This window comes from Salmo trutta, chromosome 26 (genome assembly GCF_901001165.1).
Source record: "Salmo trutta chromosome 26, fSalTru1.1, whole genome shotgun sequence".
Taxonomy (NCBI): Eukaryota; Metazoa; Chordata; class Actinopteri; order Salmoniformes; family Salmonidae; genus Salmo; species Salmo trutta.
Genome location: NC_042982.1, coordinates 16,502,263 through 16,521,219, shown reverse-complemented (window position 1 = coordinate 16,521,219; position 18,957 = coordinate 16,502,263). Strand labels below are relative to the sequence as shown.

The 18,957-nt window shown below is 44.5% G+C and overlaps 1 protein-coding gene and 1 long non-coding RNA gene across 3 annotated transcripts in view; both read right to left on the bottom strand.

Moving 5' to 3' along the window:
- Positions 1 to 18,957, bottom strand: part of LOC115163266 (schwannomin-interacting protein 1) — a 316,732-nt gene that overhangs the window by 139,802 nt on the left and 157,973 nt on the right. The gene's annotated exons all lie outside the window — the stretch shown is intronic.
- On the bottom strand, positions 10,855 to 11,115 carry LOC115163268 (uncharacterized). The gene is made up of 2 exons (XR_003869721.1): positions 11,080 to 11,115; positions 10,855 to 10,936 (listed from the first exon to the last, which is right to left on the bottom strand). It is a non-coding gene; the product is annotated as an uncharacterized LOC115163268 (long non-coding RNA).

Genomic DNA, 18,957 nt, shown 5'->3' with positions numbered 1-18,957 from the left:
ATTGCACTCCACACTGCCCTTTCACACCTGGAAAGGTGTGCACTCCACACCTGCCCTTTCACACCTCTGTTCCCACTACAGAGGGTAGTGGCAACGGCCCAGTACATCACTGGGGCCAAGCTCCCTGCCATCCAGGGCCTCTATACCAGGCGGTGTCAGAGGAAGGCCCTACAAATTGCCACTCTAGTCATAGACTGTTCTCTCTGCTACCGCACGGCAAGCGGTAGCAGCCAAGTCTAGGTCCAAGAGGCTTCTAAACAGCTTCTACCCACAAGCCATAAGACTCCTGAACATCTAATCAAATGGCTACCCAGACTATTTGCATTGCCCCCCCCCCCCACTCCCCCTCTTTTACACCGCTGCTACTCTCTGTTGTTATCATCTATGAATAGTCACTTTAATAACTCTACCTACATGTACATATTGCCTCAACTAACCGGTGCCCCCACACATTGACTCTGTACCGGTACCCCCTGTATATAGTCTCGCTGTTGTTATTTTACTGCTGCTCTGTAATTTCTTGTTACTTTTATTTCTTATTCTTATCTGTATTTTTTTTAAACTGCATTGTTGGTTAGGGGCTCGTAAGTAAGCATTTCACTGTAAGGTCTACAACTGTTGTATTCAGTGCATGTGACTAATACAATTTGATTTGAAGGGAGGAAGGAGAAAACGAGATAGCTAAACTATGTGTTTGTGAGACTAATCCTGTGTTAGCAAATGCATTATGAACAACAGACAGTGTAAAAGAGAGGCATGCTATGTTGTTGATACACGTTGGTACTCTGACAACAGACAGTGTAAAGGAGAGGCGTGCTATGTTGTTGATACACGTATGTACTCTGAAGGATTAAAAGGTTTACATTTCTCTCCTTAGAGCAAGAGTTCTGGCTGTTGTTGACCTGTCATTTCAACGGTTCTAAAAATGTAACTGCTGATTCTCTCTCATTGGTATTTTTCCTTTTCATTCTCTGATTCTCCTTCTTTGTTCCCTCCCTTTCTTCATATTTTCCTCTCGTCCTCCCTTTCTCATTATAGTATGGGGCATGGTAACGAAGCGATGTGACAGAGGCATTGTACTGTGGGTCTATCAGTAATGACTTACGGCTTAGAAACACGCTGCACACATTCAGTTCATCACTGTTCCCCATCACTGTTCCTCATCACTGTTCCTCATCACTGTTCCTCATCACTGTTCCTCCTTACTGTTCGTCATCACTGTTCCTCATCATTGTTCCCCATCACTGTTCCTCATCACTGTTCCTCATCACTGTTCCTCCTTACTGTTCGTCATCACTGTTCCTCATCATTGTTCCTCATCCCTCTTCCTCATCACTGTTCCTCATCACTGTTCCGCATCACTGTTCCTCATCATTGTTCCTCATCCCTCTTCCTCATCATTGTTCCTCATCTCTGTTCCGCATCACTGTTCCTCATCATTGTTCCTCATCTCTGTTCCTCATCACTGTTCCTCATCACTGTTCCTCATCACTGTTCCTCCTTACTGTTCGTCATCACTGTTCCTCATCATTGTTCCTCATCATTGTTCCCCATCTCTGTTCCTCATCACTGTTCCTCATCACTGTTCCTCATCACTGTTCCTCCTTACTGTTCGTCATCACTGTTCCTCATCATTGTTCCTCATCATTGTTCCCCATCACTGTTCCTCATCACTGTTCCTCATCACTGTTCCTCCTTACTGTTCGTCATCACTGTTCCTCATCATTGTTCCTCATCCCTCTTCCTCATCACTGTTCCTCATCACTGTTCCGCATCACTGTTCCTCATCATTGTTCCTCATCCCTCTTCCTCATCATTGTTCCTCATCACTGTTCCGCATCACTGTTCCTCATCATTGTTCCTCATCTCTGTTCCTCATCACTGTTCCTCATCACTGTTCCTCATCACTGTTCCTCATCACTGTTCCCCATCACTGTCGGCTCAGGGAGAATTACTGACAGCTACCGAGATGAGGTTCAGTCAGAGGGAGGGCTCTGAGCACTGATATCTACATGTACAAAAGTTCACCGTTGCTCGACAGCCTTTGATCTACTGAAACATTTGGTGGCTCCCCCACGGTGCACCAGAGTTCAAAGTTCAAATTCAAAAGCTTTATCGTCCATTTAGGGTAAAACAGGGAATTGGTATTCATCTTTAGTTTCACAGGCTTGGTCACAAACACACTGGGAATATGCTATTGGAATATGAATGTGACCATAGTTAAAGTTAAATCCTATTCATAACTCAGACAGAGACGGTTTGGAATCAACTAGGTTCTAAAGCGGCCGTGCTGTAAGGCGGAAGGAAAAAGACGTGAAGAGAAAAACAGAAACTACAATAGTTCAACAAGGGCTTTCTTCTCTCTCTGGCTGCATTCCACTTAAAAGACACACCCTCTCCCCTCAGCCCTTAAAGGAAGTGGACACTTCTGATGACGTATCATGACGTCTGATGAGTTGACACTAACAGGGCAAGGGGCGAGGGAAGAATGAATGAATTTTAAAAGGACCGCTCTTGCCCGGAAATGTGTCACTCGTTCGTCCCACTGTCGTGTTTTCAGTCATCATGGAACCACCGCTAGTTGTTGTGTGCTTTATATGCGCTACAGTCAATTCTGATTGCATTTCATATCTTGGCTAGAAGACAACGCATCTGCAGACATCGAATGTTAGCCATCTGACTATATCAGGTCATTCGAAAATTACAATGTATAAGTGTGATGTGAGAGAAAGTTATATGCGCAAGCTACAGTAATGTTTCCAAAAGCTAACCAAACAAAAACATCATTACTTTTATGATACGTGTTTGAGCCATCATGTGCATTAGTAGCACAATGTCTAACTTATTTACATTTGTTTTACCTTACACTGGTTTAAAGTTTTGGCCAACTTTTTTTAGTTGATGTACAATCATCACAAATTGATTATGGGGCGTTTCAGGCACCGGAGTGATAAAAGGGTGTGTCTTTTATGCGTTTGAAACGCAGCCTCTGTAACCCTAACCCTCTGTAGTGCAGAGGGAAGGGGAAGGGAGGGGCCAGGGGGAAGGGAGGGGGCTAAGCCCTGTGTCCACAGGGGGTTGGAGGATGGCATCCCTGACACCGTGAGAGTGGGAGTCTGTTTGGATTACATCACATGCATCTTTCAGAGCCATTACCGCACAAGGGGGCAGCGCCTCACAGCACAGCACAGCATAGGACAGGCACTGGATTAAATTAAGAAAAGGAGAGAGAGAGAGAGAGAGAGGAGAAGGAAAGAGATGGATGGAGAGAAGAGGAGGAGAGGGAGGAGGAGAGAAGTAGAGCGCAAAGGTGAAAAATCAATTTATTATGGTTCCTTTTTCCACTCTGGGAGAGAGCATGAGGCGGATGTGTGAAATATTCAGAGGGACCAAAAACATCTCGCAGTGACGCAACGCTGCAGCGTTGGGAGAACACACACACACACAGGCTGATGTCTTGTTATTCCTCTCTTCCACCCTCCTCTACTTCTTTACCTTCTTTCTTTATTCTTCCTCTCAGAGAACCCTCTCAACCTCGTTACCTCATAACCACACTCTACTTCCTGCCTTCACCGTTCTTTTCTCCCCTCTTTCTCTTCCTTCCTCTCTCAAAGGACCTTCTCACCCCCTGTTACCCCATAATCAAACTACCTTTATCCTTCATTTCTCCCCATTTCTGACTTTCCACTCCCACTCTCATGAGACCCTCCTCCCTGAATGCCCCAGGGCAGAAAGGGGGAGGGGGTAACCTGGGGTAACCGGGAGGTGCCATGCCGGTGAGGAGTCTGGGGGTTCACATAATGGATTACTTCCTTTAGGACTGATTAACCGTATGTATCCCTGGGCCATAGGTCGTTAATAGCAGCCCTCCCGGGAACAGAGAGAGAGAGAGAGAGAGAGAGAGAGAGAGAGAGAGAGAGAGAGAGCGAGCGAGAGAGAGAGAGAGAGAGAGAGAGAGAGAGAGAGAGAGAATGAATGAGAAATAGAGGTCTGGAGATAACAAACAGTAAAGGTAACACTTAAAGGCTGAATGTGTAATGTGTTTGTACGCAATTTAAAAGTCAGATTTCAAAATTGTGCCCTGAATGATGTTGTATTACCTCTTCAGATATACAGGCCTGTTAAATTCCATGCATGCAGTACCTCCCTCTCTGGTCTATCAACCTTGGTCTGGCTGATCACACACAAAAACACACACGCCGCCTTGAGCTAGGCCCCTCAGATGATGAGTCATGCCGATGGTGTGTTGTTATTGTTGGGGTGGTAGAAGAGTTGCCCGCTGTGGCTACTCTCAGTATTCTCCTTGCCAGTACGTGTGTGAGAGGGAGAGAGGCGGCATGTGTGTGTGTGTATGGCCTTGTGATAAATGAACAGATGCCCAATGCATCCACTAGAACTGTGTACTATAAACAGACATATTTGATAGACATTCACACACACATGAACTGAAACACACGCTAACACAGGCCCCGCCAACCTCCCCACCATCCCACATGCTAATCTTAGACTCATTCCATTCGTTAGCCTGAGTTAAAGGTAGACTCAGCGATATGACGTAGATGCAGAAAGTAAACAGGATAGTGGGTCAATTTTAGCTACAACTAAGAGCGCTGACACGCGAGGCTCAACTTCTCAACTGTTTTGGTCCTGTGGCTACCACGCTGTAACAGTGTGACGTGAACCTGTGCACATGCGCAGATACTGTGAGAGAGTCATTTCACTGAGTCTACTTTTAAACTACGCTCTGAAGGCAGGACATAAATACTATTCTTAGTGGTTTATCAATCTCTCTGGCCTGGTATTGGTTAGGTGTCCTTATACAATGCAGCAGGCTCCACTAAAATCTGTCGCACCCTGAGCAAGACTGTGTTACACTGCCTGACACTTTAAACCACCTGTCCTCCACAGGCCCCCTAATCACTAGACCGCACAATACATTTCACCAACAAGCTGCTATTGAACACAGACTGGGCCTGGACCAGGGAGAGGGAGGGAGAGGATGGAGAGAGAGAGATAGGGAACGAATGCAAAAGAATGAGTGAGAATGAGAGCGAGAAAGAGAGAGAGAGAAAGTGTGTGTGAGTGAGCGTGTAAGAGAGAGGAGGGCTAAGTGATAGATTACCCAATGTGACTGTAGGAGATACACAACATGCAGACTGTAACTGCTACCCTGGGAGTCAGATCTCACAACAGAGAATATGGCCAATGTACTGTTCTTCAAATTCTGCACAACTCAACTGATGCCTACCTACCCCCATTCTGTCCATATATTTCACAGATTATTGCTATACCATATTGTAAAACACACAAGCACACACACACACACACACATGCGGACGTCAACGATGCTCCTCACGCGTCCCAGACAAATGGATGGGGGGATAAATGAAAATTCGATAGTGAAAGAAAGAGAAAAATGCCCCTCTCCCACTCCATTGATCCTCCTTTAGGTAATGAGTCTGGTGTGGAGAGCTGACCTCATCCACCCTACTGCCGTAATTAATAGGAAAAACACTCCAACATAACAAAAGCCTTTTCTCACAACCTGAGAACAACAATGGTAACATTACTGTATGTCAACATAACACCCTATAATGCAGAGGAAACATCCTCACAATCTGAAACTATCAGCAGGTGCTTAATCTGTGAAATTAAGGTATCCCATAATCCCCCTTTCTGATGGCTAACCTTTGACCCTGGGAGAGCAGTGATGCGTAAAACACAACCTGATTGGCTGGCCTCGTCAGGCCTGATTAGCACTGAGGAAATGAATGCAGGAGAGAAAGGGGAAGAGTGAGGAAGTCAAGGAGATGGAGAGAAAACTATCTGGTCTAAGGGTGACTTTTGACCTCTGGGAATGACAGACAGCCGCTGTTCTGTTCCCCCATGGTGACCCCAGATAGCACACTCTTTGATTGGTCGACTCAGCGGACGGCCAACTAATGATTGTTTCTCTTTTTGGGGAAAGGAAGAAAATGTCAAACCAATTAAAGACAAAAGACAAAAAGAGAAAGAAAGAGAGAGGGAGGGAGAGAAGAGAGAGAGGGGGAGAGATAGAGGGGAGAAGACAGAGAGGGGGAGAGAGAGAAGCCACTTTTTCTATTTAGTTGAAATAGAGGAGTACAGAACAGACATAGATTACAACAGCATATACAGCACATTATCCTCTCTATACATGTCCTTACCATGTAGCTGCATGGCTTTACACCACACAATGTTCGAAAGATACATTTTCCCTTTGCTTCTGTGCAACGACTAAGCTATCAAAACTTCCTCAAGCATTCTCCTGAAAAAAAAAGAAGTGTACATCCTCAATCAAGGCAATCGCATTTCTCATCTGCATGAACAGAACGTCATAGTGCATTGCGATGGGCTCACAGAGCGTATGAGCAAATAACAGAAAGCGTTGTTCACGTAGGCGCGTGATGATTTAAATGACCTCTGGTTCTCTAGCCTGTCCGTCCTTCATCACAGAGAATAGAGGGAAATGAGGAGTAATAAAGAGGGGATTGACTCATTTCTATAGGAGATGTTTGTATCCTCTCTCCATCTCCCTCATTACAAGACACACACACCTTTTCTCTGGGATTAGCAAAGAAAGGCATTGTGACATGTTGACTTCCTGTGGTTTGTGTTGGTACTACTAAACAGCCACAGTCTCTCCTCCAGACACATCCTCACTGCAAATGGGCCTGTTTAAATATACCTGTTCCCTATGCATGAACCTCCTCATAGGGCCCTGGGTCTCATGCGCCACTCAGGGGCCACTCTCTGCACCATTGATTAGTTAGCCTGGCTATCTTCAGTATTAACACTGCCTTACTCCATCTCTCCTCTCTCTTTGTCTCGCCTCCTTTTCTCTCCACCTCTCCTACCCTCCGTTTGTCTCCACGTTTCCTATCTTCCCTTTCTCTCTACCTCCCATGCCCTCAATTTCGCTCCACATCTCTTCTATCTCTCTCCAACTCTCCTCTCGCTGTCCCCTAGGGAGACCTCTGCTGCGCTCCCTTCTTTAGTTAGCGCCAGCTAGCATTAGCCATCATTAGAGGAGCCTTGTACTTGTTAGCCTGTTGCTAGCCCAGGATTCCCCTGCCTGTCTGGATGCTGTGTTAAAGCCAGTCCAATGGTAATGCCAGCCTCCAATGAACTCTGACCTCTAAGGAAAGAAGAGGTAATGATCAGGAACTAGCGGTTTGCATTTTTATTCTCTCTCTCTAATTAAACATATTACATGAAGGAGAATACAATACAAATATTTTTCCACTAGTTTTACTTTCTTATTAAACTTTATATAGTTTCTGAAATACTTTCCATGGGTTGGGGGTTCGTGGGGGGAAAGGTGACCAGACATAAAGACTGGCAAGAGGGTCACTAGGGTGGTAAGAGATTACAGTAGATGCTGTACACTGTCCACAATCATCTGTTTTGTGACGTTTCTGCGCCCTGATCCTCCCCACCTCTCCCCTACACCCCCTTATCCCCTTAATTTGTTGCCAGATCTGTTTGTGTCAGAAACACCATGAAGTGGCCCATCTCTCCATCCCTCCACCCTGCCATCTCTCCATCTCTCCAACTGCCCATCTCTCCATCCCTCCACCCTGCCATCCCTCCATCTCTCCAACTGCCCATCTCTCCATCCCTCCACCCTGCCATCCCTCCACCCTCCCATCCCTCCCTGAGTAATTTAGGCAGTAGGGTGTGGAGCCTCAAAGAGAACAGAGCAGAGAGCCTGTATCTGTCTCCTGGCTGACAGATCTGCACCAGCCATCTGGTCATGGATGGATGGATGGAGGAAGCTGAGTGGTGTCTGTCTGGGGGCTGTGACTGAGGATGGGGGGGGGGGAGTTGAGTGGGGAGGAAGGACATGGTAGAGAGAAAGAGAGGGATCAAGTGTGACACGAGCCAGGAGTGTATCATGTCAATGCCAGCAGAGTCTCATCAGTAGTAGTCTCTGTCTCTATCTCTCGCTAAGGGCATTTCCACACATAGTTCATATATGATTATCATGGCTCATCACATATGTCCCAATCATCATATTACTTCAGCTTTGGGTATTCCAACAACACGCGGAAGGAAAACAGCGCAATAGCCGCTCTAACTGCGATGTGAATGGGCTATATTCAGTAGCCTATATCCCGGTATAGCCTACATCCCGGTATAGCCTATATCCCGGTATAGCCTACATCCCGGTATAGCCTATATCCCGGTATAGCCTACATCCCGGTATAGCCTATATCCCAGTATAGCCTATATCCCGGTATAGCCTATATCCCGGTATAGCCTACATCCCGGTATAGCCTATATCCCAGTATAGCCTATATCCCGGTAAAGCCTACATCCCGGTATAGCCTACATCCCGGTATAGCCTATATCCCGGTATAGCCTACATCCCGGTATAGCCTATATCCCGGTATAGCCTATATCCCGGTATAGCCTACATCCCGGTATAGCCTACATCCCAGTATAGCCTATATCCCGGTATAGCCTACATCCCGGTATAGCCTACATCCCAGTATAGCCTACATCCCGGTATAGCCTATATCCCGGTATAGCCTATATCCCGGTATAGCCTACATCCTGGTATAGCCTATATCCCGGTATAGCCTATGTCCCGGTATAGCCTACATCCCAGTATAGCCTACATCCCGGTATAGCCTATATCCCGGTATAGCCTATGTCCCGGTATAGCCTACATCCCGGTATAGCCTACGTCCCGGTATAGCCTACATCCCGGTATAGCCTACATCCCGGTATAGCCTATATCCCGGTATAGCCTACATCCCGGTATAGCCTACATCCCAGCCTATATCCCGGTATAGCCTACATCCCGGTATAGTCTACATCCCGGTATAGCCTACATCCTGGTATAGCCTACATCCCGGTATAGCCTACATCCCGGTATAGCCACCGACTCCCCTAATTTTCACAGGATGCGCTGCTACTCACAAAATGTTTCAGACATATCAAGTTATGATAATGATGCATTTAATCAGTCAAACAACCAATAATACTGTGCGTCTCTGTTTTTTTCCCTGTGTTTGGTCCGGACTGTTCACACCTGCAGCGAACCACACTATGGTATGAATGGAAATGGTCCGAGACCACCCTTTTGAGCAAACCACAGTGCGTTCTTTGGTGCGTTCGCTCTCTCTCTCTATCTCTCTCTCTCTCTATCTCTCTCTCTCTCTCTCTCAGTCTCTCTCTCTCTCTCTCTCTCTCTCTCTCTCTCTCAGTCTCTCTCTCTCTCTCTCTCTCTCTCTCTCAGTCTCTCTCTCTCTCTCTCTCTCTCTCTCTCAGTCTCTCTCTCTCTCTCTCTCTCTCTCTCTCTCAGTCTCTCTCTCTCTCTCTCTCTCTCTCGGGCTTCTTCCTCCAACATGCACCCACCCTTCCACCTGGCCAGATATGACTGCCTGTGACTGCTGGGTGACATGATTGTCTGGTAGCGTTTAGTCTCCATATTATCCATCATTTCAGCCTGATAAATAAAGCCTGCATCAGCAGAGTTCACACCAGGAGACAGGGATGTGCTGGAGATTGATGACAATCATAAGTTGTCAACTCATTTTCTCTCTCCTTGTGTGTGCATGTGTATGTGTGTGTATTTGTGTGTGTGTGCATACTGTATGTGGTGTATCTGCGTTTAAAAGTCATAAATGTGTGTGGGCTTAAGTGGTCACGTGTGAATATACCGGTAAGTGCCAAAATAAAGGAAACACCAACATAAAGTGTCTTACAGTTTTTCTCAATTGTTTACACACATTTTCTGAAAGCATGCTTCATATTCTCAGAACTCTACACACAAATCAAAAAACACACACACAATGGGCAAAACCCCTCAATTCTCCAGCAAAATGAAACTTTACATTCAAAACAATGTTATTTCTTATCAAAATGGTATTTGGTTTTCAAATGACACACACAAACCATCATATGAATAGACATTTATAAGAACCAGTTGAACACTGATGTGCTCAATGTAAAACACTATGATGAATGGAAAACACTTCTTCTCCATTCATTATCATGACTTAGGCCTTTTTTTGGTTCAGTGTTGCCATTACTACAGACAGTACATACATAAGTGTGTTGTAAAATATTTGAGAATATTGTTTTTATACTCAGAACACACAAATACACGGAAACAAATATATTTTATTTTTCCCACAAAAACAATGTACACACTGTACATCCCATTCCCAACCAACACAAAGTTGCACATACAGTGGTCTACATACAAAACAGAAGAATTTAATGTATACAGTTACAGTAATAAAAAATATGCTGCATCCTCTCTTCTGTTGTGGTCTGGCCACAGCACCTCATCCACATCACAAGCAATGTTTTCCTTGGCCAAGCAGCGGGGGAAATATCGCCTAGCATGGCGATTCCAGCCATGAAAAGCATCAGCTGCTATATCTCCACATGCGTCTTCCATAGCTTGGAGAAGAGGTATACGCGTTTGTGGATTTCGGTCATACACTTTCCATCTCCAGGCAGAAAAAAAATCCTCAATAGGATTGAGGAATGGAGAATATAGAGGGAGTTAAACAACTAAAAAGCGTGGGTGGGCAGTGAACCAGTTACGAACCAGAGCAGCCCTGTGGAAACTTACGTTGTCCCAAATGACAACGTACCTGAGCTGCTCTGGGCCATCTACCTGATCTGGTGGAATGAGTGTGTTGTGTAGGGTGTCCAGGAATGGGATCAGATGGGCGGTGTTGTAGGGGCCAAGGGTAGCATGGTGATGGAAGACGCCGTGGTGGGTAATCGCTGCACACATTGTAATGTTCCCTCCACGCTGGCCAGGGACTTGAACAATGGCACCCTGGCCGATGATATACCTTCCCCTCTTTCGTCTTTTTGTGAGGTTGAATCCAACCTCATCAATGAAGATGAACTGGTGCTCCACTGCAGCCACCTCTAGCTCAAGGACTCTCTGAAACACACATGACAATATCAGAAATAGACATGGAGTGGTCACTATTGTGAAGCACAATCATTATGATTACAATACTGAAATATGTATAATTTCTACAGTGTTGAGAGTATGCATCAATTGTGGGATTGTATAGGACTCACTTGCACATAGTTATATCGCAATTCTTTGACTCTTTCTGAATTGCGTTCAAATGGCACCCTGTAGACCTGCTTTCAATTTGAGATTATTTCTGCGCAAGACACTGTCCACTGTTGATAAGCTTACCCTATCAATATTTTGAAATATCTCATTGTTTTCTATTATTTTTCTTTGCATTTGCCGTAATGTTATGGCTTTATTTTCTAGGACCATGTTCATGATTTCAGTTTCCTGTTCAAGAGACAGAACACGTTCCCGACCACCTTGTGTTGGTAATCCTTCAGTTCTGCCAAACAAATAGTAAAATACTGTAAATACAAAGTAGGAATACATTTCCCAAATACTTGAAACATACTTTATTTTTACAGTCCTACAGAACAGTCCACAGGCAATACTGTACTACTGTACTCATTGAGTACTGTATTGCTATGCAATACTGCAATTTTCTAGTGAGAGTAGATTTCTTACCTATTCTCATTTCGGAATGTCCGGATGATGGATGCTACAGTGTACCTGCTCAAATTTGGCTGTACTCTTTGCCCAGCCTCCCTCATTGTTAGACCATGGTTGACCACATGATCAACCAAAGTGGCTCGGATCTCATCAGAGCTTACGGTCCTTGGCCTTCCTCTTCCTCGTCCTCCCCGTCCTCCTCCTCTTACTCTCACTCCTCTGGCTCTGCCTCTGTTTCCAATGTTGGCATCCATTGCTCCAAAACAGAAGAGCTCACCTGTTGCCCTTTTATGCTAAAGCTCTGATTGCTAATTGTAAAACTGTGTGACGGGTGTTTGCCCATGTGATGAGTCAGTGTGCATATTTGAATGGCAGTGTGTTCATTGTGAAAACAAGAGATTTTCTGCATGAAAATTGTGCCAAATGCAAAGAATTGTGTGTAGTGTTTTGAAAAAAAGTGTGTTTTAGAACTGCAATTTGAGTGTAAAGCAGGAATTGTGCTTGTAGTTTAGCAGAATTGGTTCAGGGGGTTGGTGCATGAGTTACATGTTGTGGTCATTGTGTCTCAAGTACCAGTATTTGTGTGTAAATAATTGAGAAAAACTGTAATAGGGCGTTGGGCCACCACGAGCCGCCAGAACAGCTTCAATGAACCTTGACATAGATTCTAAAAGTGTCTGGAACTCTATTGGAGGGTTACGACACCATTCTTCCAAGAGAAATTCCATCATTTGGTGTTTTGTAGAATCTCCCATACTTATTCAATTGGGTTGAGATCTTGTGACTGAGACACACACACACCCACACCCACACACACACAAACACACACACACACACACACACACACACACACACACACACACACACACACACACACACACACACACACACACACACACAGGACCGTATAAAGTAATTGACGTTTTCTGACTGATTCCACTGTATTTTTTCCAGAAATCAGTTCTTAGTTCTGTTTTCCACATTTCCGTTTTACATATTTTTTCAGGTTTTCACGATGAAAATCACACTTTTTTAATAGAAAAACAGCAAAAATGTTGTTCTAAGTTCAGAACAATGCTTTGAGACCCTATTTTCTTACTTTGTATCCCTTGTTAACTCGTGTTTCCTTTATTTTTGGCAGTTACGTGTGTGTGTGTGTGTGTGTGTGTGTGTGTGTGTGTGTGTGTGTGCATGTGTGTATTCACATGTTTTTCCTGGTAAAGGTAGTATACATTATTTCCACTAGTGACCTGTGCCCCATATGACACATTATTGTACACTTTACATGAAGTAGTAATCCACAGCCTCCTTCTCTTCTCCATATTTTTTTATCTATTCTATCTATTCTCTCCTCTCACTTCTCTATCTTCTCTATCACTTCTCTTCTCATTATCTTCACTGTTCATTCTCATCTCTTTTCTCTCTTCTTTCCAACTCTTCTCCTCTCTTTCACCTCCAACTCCACTCTCTTTCTTCTGTTCTCAGTCTCTCTAATTATCTGGCAGTGAGAGCAGCTCAGTCTCTCTAATGATCTGGCAGTGAGAACAGCTCAGTCTCTCTAATTATCTGGCAGTGAGAACAGCTCAGTCTCTCAGTCTTTCTAATGATCTGGCAGTGACAGCAGCTCAGTCTCTCTAATTATCTGGCAGTGAGAACAGCTCAGTCTCTCAGTCTTTCTAATGATCTGGCAGTGAGAGCAGCTCAGTCTCTCTAATTATCTGGCAGTGAGAACAGCTCAGTCTCTCAGTCTTTCTAATGATCTGGCAGTGAGAGCAGCTCAGTCTCTCTAATTATCTGGCAGTGAGAACAGCTCAGTCTCTCTAATTATCTGGCAGTGAGAACAGCTCAGTCTCTCAGTCTTTATAATGATCTGACAGTGACAGCAGCTCAGTCTCTCTAATTATCTGGCAGTGAGAACAGCTCAGTCTCTCAGTCTTTTTAATGATCTGGCAGTGAGAGCAGCTCAGTTTCTCTAATTATCTGGCAGTGAGAACAGCTCAGTCTCTCAGTCTTTCTAATGATCTGACAGTGACAGCAGCTCAGTCTCTCTAATTGTCTGGCAGTGAGAACATCTCAGTCTCTCAGTCTCTCTAATGATCTGGCAGTGAGAACATCTCAGTCTCTCAGTCTTTCTAATGATCTGGCAGTGAGATCTGCTCAGTCTCTCTAATTATCTGGCAGTGAGAACATCTCACTCTCTCAGTCTTTCTAATGATCTGGCAGTGAGATCTGCTCAGTCTCTGTCTCTCTAATGATCTGGCAGTGAGAGCAGCTCAGTCTCTCTAATGATCTGGCAGTGAGAGCAGCTCAGTCTCTCAGTCTATCTAATGATCTGGCAGTGATAACAGCTCAGTCTCTCTAATGATCTGGCAGTTTGAACAGCTCAGCCTCTCGGTCTCTCTAATGATCTGGCAGTGAGAGCAGCTCAGTCTCTCTAATGATCTGGCAGTGAGAGCAGCTCAGTCTCTCTAATGATCTGGCAGTGAGAGCAGCTCAGTCTCTCTAATGATCTGGCAGTGAGAACAGCTCAGTCTCTCTAATTACCTGGCAGTGAGAACAGCTCAATCTCTCAGTCTCTCTAATGATCTGGCAGTGAGAACAGCTCAGTCTCTCAGTCTCTCTAATGATCTGGCAGTGAGAACAGCTCAGTCTCTCTAATGATCTGGCAGTGAGATCAGCTCAGTCTCTCTAATGATCTGGCAGTGAGAGCAGCTCAGTCTCTCAGTCTCTCTAATGATCTGGCAGTAAGAACAGCTCAGTCTCTCTAATGATCTGGCAGTGAGAGCAGTTCAGTCTCTCTAATGATCTGGCAGTGATAACAGCTCAGTCTCTCTAATGATCTGGCAGTTTGAACAGCTCAGCCTCTCGGTCTCTCTAATGATCTGGCAGTGAGAGCAGCTCAGTCTCTCAGTCTCTCTAATGATCTGGCAGTGAGAGCAGCTCAGTTTCTCTAATGATCTGGCAGTGAGAGCAGCTCAGTCTCTCTAATGATCTGGCAGTTTGAACAGCTCAGTCTCTCGGTCTCTCTCGTGTCTTTCCTCTCCTGGTGTTTTGGTAATGAAGGTGGTATTATTGTTGGGTGGCATATGCTCACACCCACGCATCAACCCACCTGCCAGGGTCCCCTTCCTCTCTCTCTCTTACTCTAGATCTCTCTCCTCTTCTCTCTCTTTACATCTCTCTCCAAGCCGGAGGGCCTCTGAGTAGCGATTAGAAATGTATTTCAGGTGTGTGAGGTAAACACACGTGCACATGCACACACACACACACACACACACACACACACACACACACACACACACACACACACACACACACACACACACACACACACACACACAACAAACCTACTTTAGTCTGATTTATGTATTGAAATATGCATAGCTTTTTTTTGCCTGCAGATAATGTTATTACAAATCGACCGTATATAAGCAGGACAGGGTGCCATGAATCAATGTGACAACAGCCATACTGCAGCCAGACTTCAACATGGATCCGCGGAACCCAAACCGATGTAAATGTAGCATGCATCGGTCAGAACATTTATTAAAACGTTACAAATCGCTGATTCAATAACATCTTTTGCTCATATTACATTCTTTCTACCTTCTGAAAAGACCTCTCATCTTTCATGACAACTGACGCGTCCTCTCCTTCAGTACCAAACTGCATGTAACTGTGTTGACAGTAATTGATCTACAAGTCAATTTGCATGCCGAACAACCCTAGGCAATATCAGTAGCCTAGTCAGCATCGCGCAGTGACCAAGCGGCCTGTTCCTGATCTTGCACATCCGCTTCGAAAGCTAAAATGGCTTGCGTGATATCAGGCTTTATGAGTGACAACCTGTGTCATTTGGTAGGTTATTGTTATCTATGCCCTGTTGAAAATGGTGTTTTACCGGATAAATGGAATCTACCGGAGACAACTCTCATCTGGCTATAGCTGCTGAATGGGGCGTGCCACAGATTTGACTTTGATTGTTCAGGCTGACGATCAGCAATAGTTGTGGTAGTTTTGCTTTAAACAATATACAGTGCATTCGGAAAGTATTCAGACCCTTTAACCTTTTCCACATTTTGTTACGTTCTAAAATTGATTAAAGTGTTTTTTTCCTCATCAATCTACTCACAGTACCCCATAATGACAAAGCAAAAACAACAGCTTTTTTTTCTTTTTCGCAATTGTATTAATAATAAAAAACTCAAATATCACATTTACATAAGTATTCAGACCCTTTACTCAGTACTTTGTTGAAGCACCTTTGGCAGCGATTACAGCCTCGAGTCTTCTTGGACGCTACAAGCTTGGCACACCTGTATTTGGGGAGTTTCTCCCATTCTTCTCTGCAGATCCTCTCAAGCTCTGTCAGCTGGATGGGGAGCGTTGCTGCACAGCTATTTTCATGTCTATCCAGAAATGTTAGATCGAGTTCAAGTCCGGGCTCTGGCTGGACCACTCAAGGACATTCAGAGACTTGTCCCGAGGCCACTCCTGCGTTGTCTTGGCTGTATGCTTAGGGTCGTTGTCTTGTTTGAAGGTGAACCTTTGCCCGAGTCTGAGGTCCTGAGCGCTTTGGAGCAGGTTTTCATCAAGAATCTCTCTGTACTTTGCTCCATTCATCTTTCCCTCTATCCTGACTAGCCTCCCAGTACTTGCCGCTGAAAAACATCCCCACAGCATGATGCTGCCACCAACATGCTTCACCATAGGGATGGTGCCAGGTTTCCTCCAGAAGTGACATTCAGGCCAAAGAGTTCAATCTTGGTTTCATCAGACCAGAGAATCTTGTTTCTCATGGTCTGGTAGTCTTTTAGGTGCCTTTAGGCAAACTCCAACTGGGCTGTCATGTGCCTTTTACTGAGGAGTGGCTTCCGTCTGGCCACTCTTTTTTATATATGTTTTTTAATTTAACTAGGCAAGTCAGTTAAGAACAAATTCTTATTTACAATGACGGCCTACACCGGCCAAACCCAGACGATTCTGGGCCAATTTTGCGCCGCCCTATGGGACTCCCAATCACGGCCAGTTGTGATACAGCCTGGATTCAAACCAGGGTGTCTGTAGTGTCACCTCTAGCACTGAGATGCAGTGCCTTAGACCGCTGTGCCACTTGCGAGCCCATAAAGGCCTGATTGGTGGAGTGCTGCAGAGATGGTTGTCCTTCTGGAAGGTTCTCCCATCTCCACAGAGGAACTCTAGAGTTCTGTCAGAGTGACCATCGGGTTCTTGTTCACCTCCCTGACCAAGGCCCTTCTCCCCCGATTGCTCAGTTTGGTGGTTCCAAACTTCTTCCTTTTAAGAATGATGGAGGCCACTGTGTTCTTGAGGACCTTCAATGCTGCAGATAATTTTTGGGAACCCTTCCCCAGATCTGTGCCTGAACATAATCCCTCGGAGCTCTACGGACAACTACTTCGACCTCATAGCTTGTTTTTTGCCCTGACATACACTGTCAACTGTCATGTCCAATCAATTGAATTTACCACAGGTGGACTCCAACCAAGTTCTAGAAACATCTCAAGGATGATCAATGGAAACAGGATGCAACAAAGCTCAATTTCGATCCGTATAGCAAAGGGTCTGAATACTTATGTAAATAATGTTTGTTGTTTTTTGCTAAAAATTCTAGAAATCAGTTTTTGCTTTGTCATTATGGGGTAGTGTGTGTAGATTGACGAGAAAAATGAATAATTTAATCAATTTTAGAATAAGGCTGTAACGTAACAAAATGTGGAAAAAGTCAAGGGATCTGAATACTTTCTGAATGCACTTTATACTGTATATGGTCAACCACTATTACGAGGCGCAATGCATGGTCGAAACGAGAGGGGAAGAGAAGATCACTCCATTAAAAACTTCCAAATGGTCAAAACCATTCGATTTTGATTTTGGGGTGAAATCCAAAGTTGTGCTATATATTCATTGGCTATGTCATAGCTAATTTCTAAACAATAAATATTGATACATTACTATCTCAAACACTTAATCTGCAAAAAGTACATGTTAGTTAGTGGGTGAAGGTAATTTCAGAACCATAGTGGGGGGACAACAAACATAGGCTACATTACCCCACCTAATCTGATATTGGAAGTGGGCTGGTAGATGTCTAGTCTCCCTTATGGTTCAGCTCAGGTGCCTACAGTACATAGTACATACACCAGGTGTGTCCAAATATTTTTACTGGTATTGTACATCATACACACACACACACCACACACACACACACACACACACCACACACACACACACACACACACACACACACACACACACACACACACACACACACACACACACACACACACACACACACACACACACACACACACACATCAGCTCAGACAGATCCAGCTCAGAGAGGCCCAGCTCATGAGCTCCATCAGCAGCAGGTTTGAATTTAGAATGAAAAATGAATGTGTTTATGCAACAAATGTTAGTGTATGGAATCGAATCGTATCGCATCGAATCGTATCGCATCGAACTGAATCGCATCGAACTGAATCGCATCGAACTGAATCGCATCGAACTGAATCGCATCGATTCGTTTCAAACTAAAACGTATCATTCTTGTATTAATTCAGAGCCCATGTATCTAGATACGTATCAAATCATCTTGAAAGGGAAATATGCACATCCCTAATGGCTCTGTTTATGAAGTATATATGCAGCTGCTCACGTGACAATAACACTGTTGTACATCAATATTAACCCTGAGATGACCACTGTTTGACTGTGTTGTTGTGGTGAATTACATGTCATCACTTATTCTACACTGTACATGCAGTGATTCAGGACAGACTGTATTGATCCTGCTCTCTATTGATCTGACTGATGAGGTTCTTTATGTTACTGAGCTATGGAGCAAGTGAAAAAGGATTTGCTCATCAACAGTCAAAACAAAAACTAGTCCCTCTGTACTTCTACAAAAGAGTGGTACCTAGAACATCTCATTGAAGTTACTCTTCTGCTCAAATCAAGTCTATGTCACTTGCAGACTTGAGACAGAGTACCAAACCCTCTCCCTACTCAACTATGGCAGGAGAAGAAGGGAACGTGATAGAGGAGGGAGGGGATGACAGGACACTGATGAAGGGAGACAGTAGTGGTATGTTAAATCACCCGTTCAGCCTCCGTCTATCGTTCATCAGTGGAGGCGTAATAACTAGGGTTCAGAAAGACAGGCAGTGTGTCTCATCAGGACCACAACTCTAGAAAGAGCAGTATAGGAGACTATAGAGCGGTATACTACTATACATGTCTACATACTCTCCCTAACCATACTAGAAGGTGAGAGAGAAGGGACTAGGATATCAGTGTATATCTGTGAATCAATGAAAAATGCAGTGGAAAGAGAGGGTAGAAAGGATGCATGGGGAATGAAGGAGGGTATGGGATGCTATGACTGAGGTTTAGCCTACAGCATT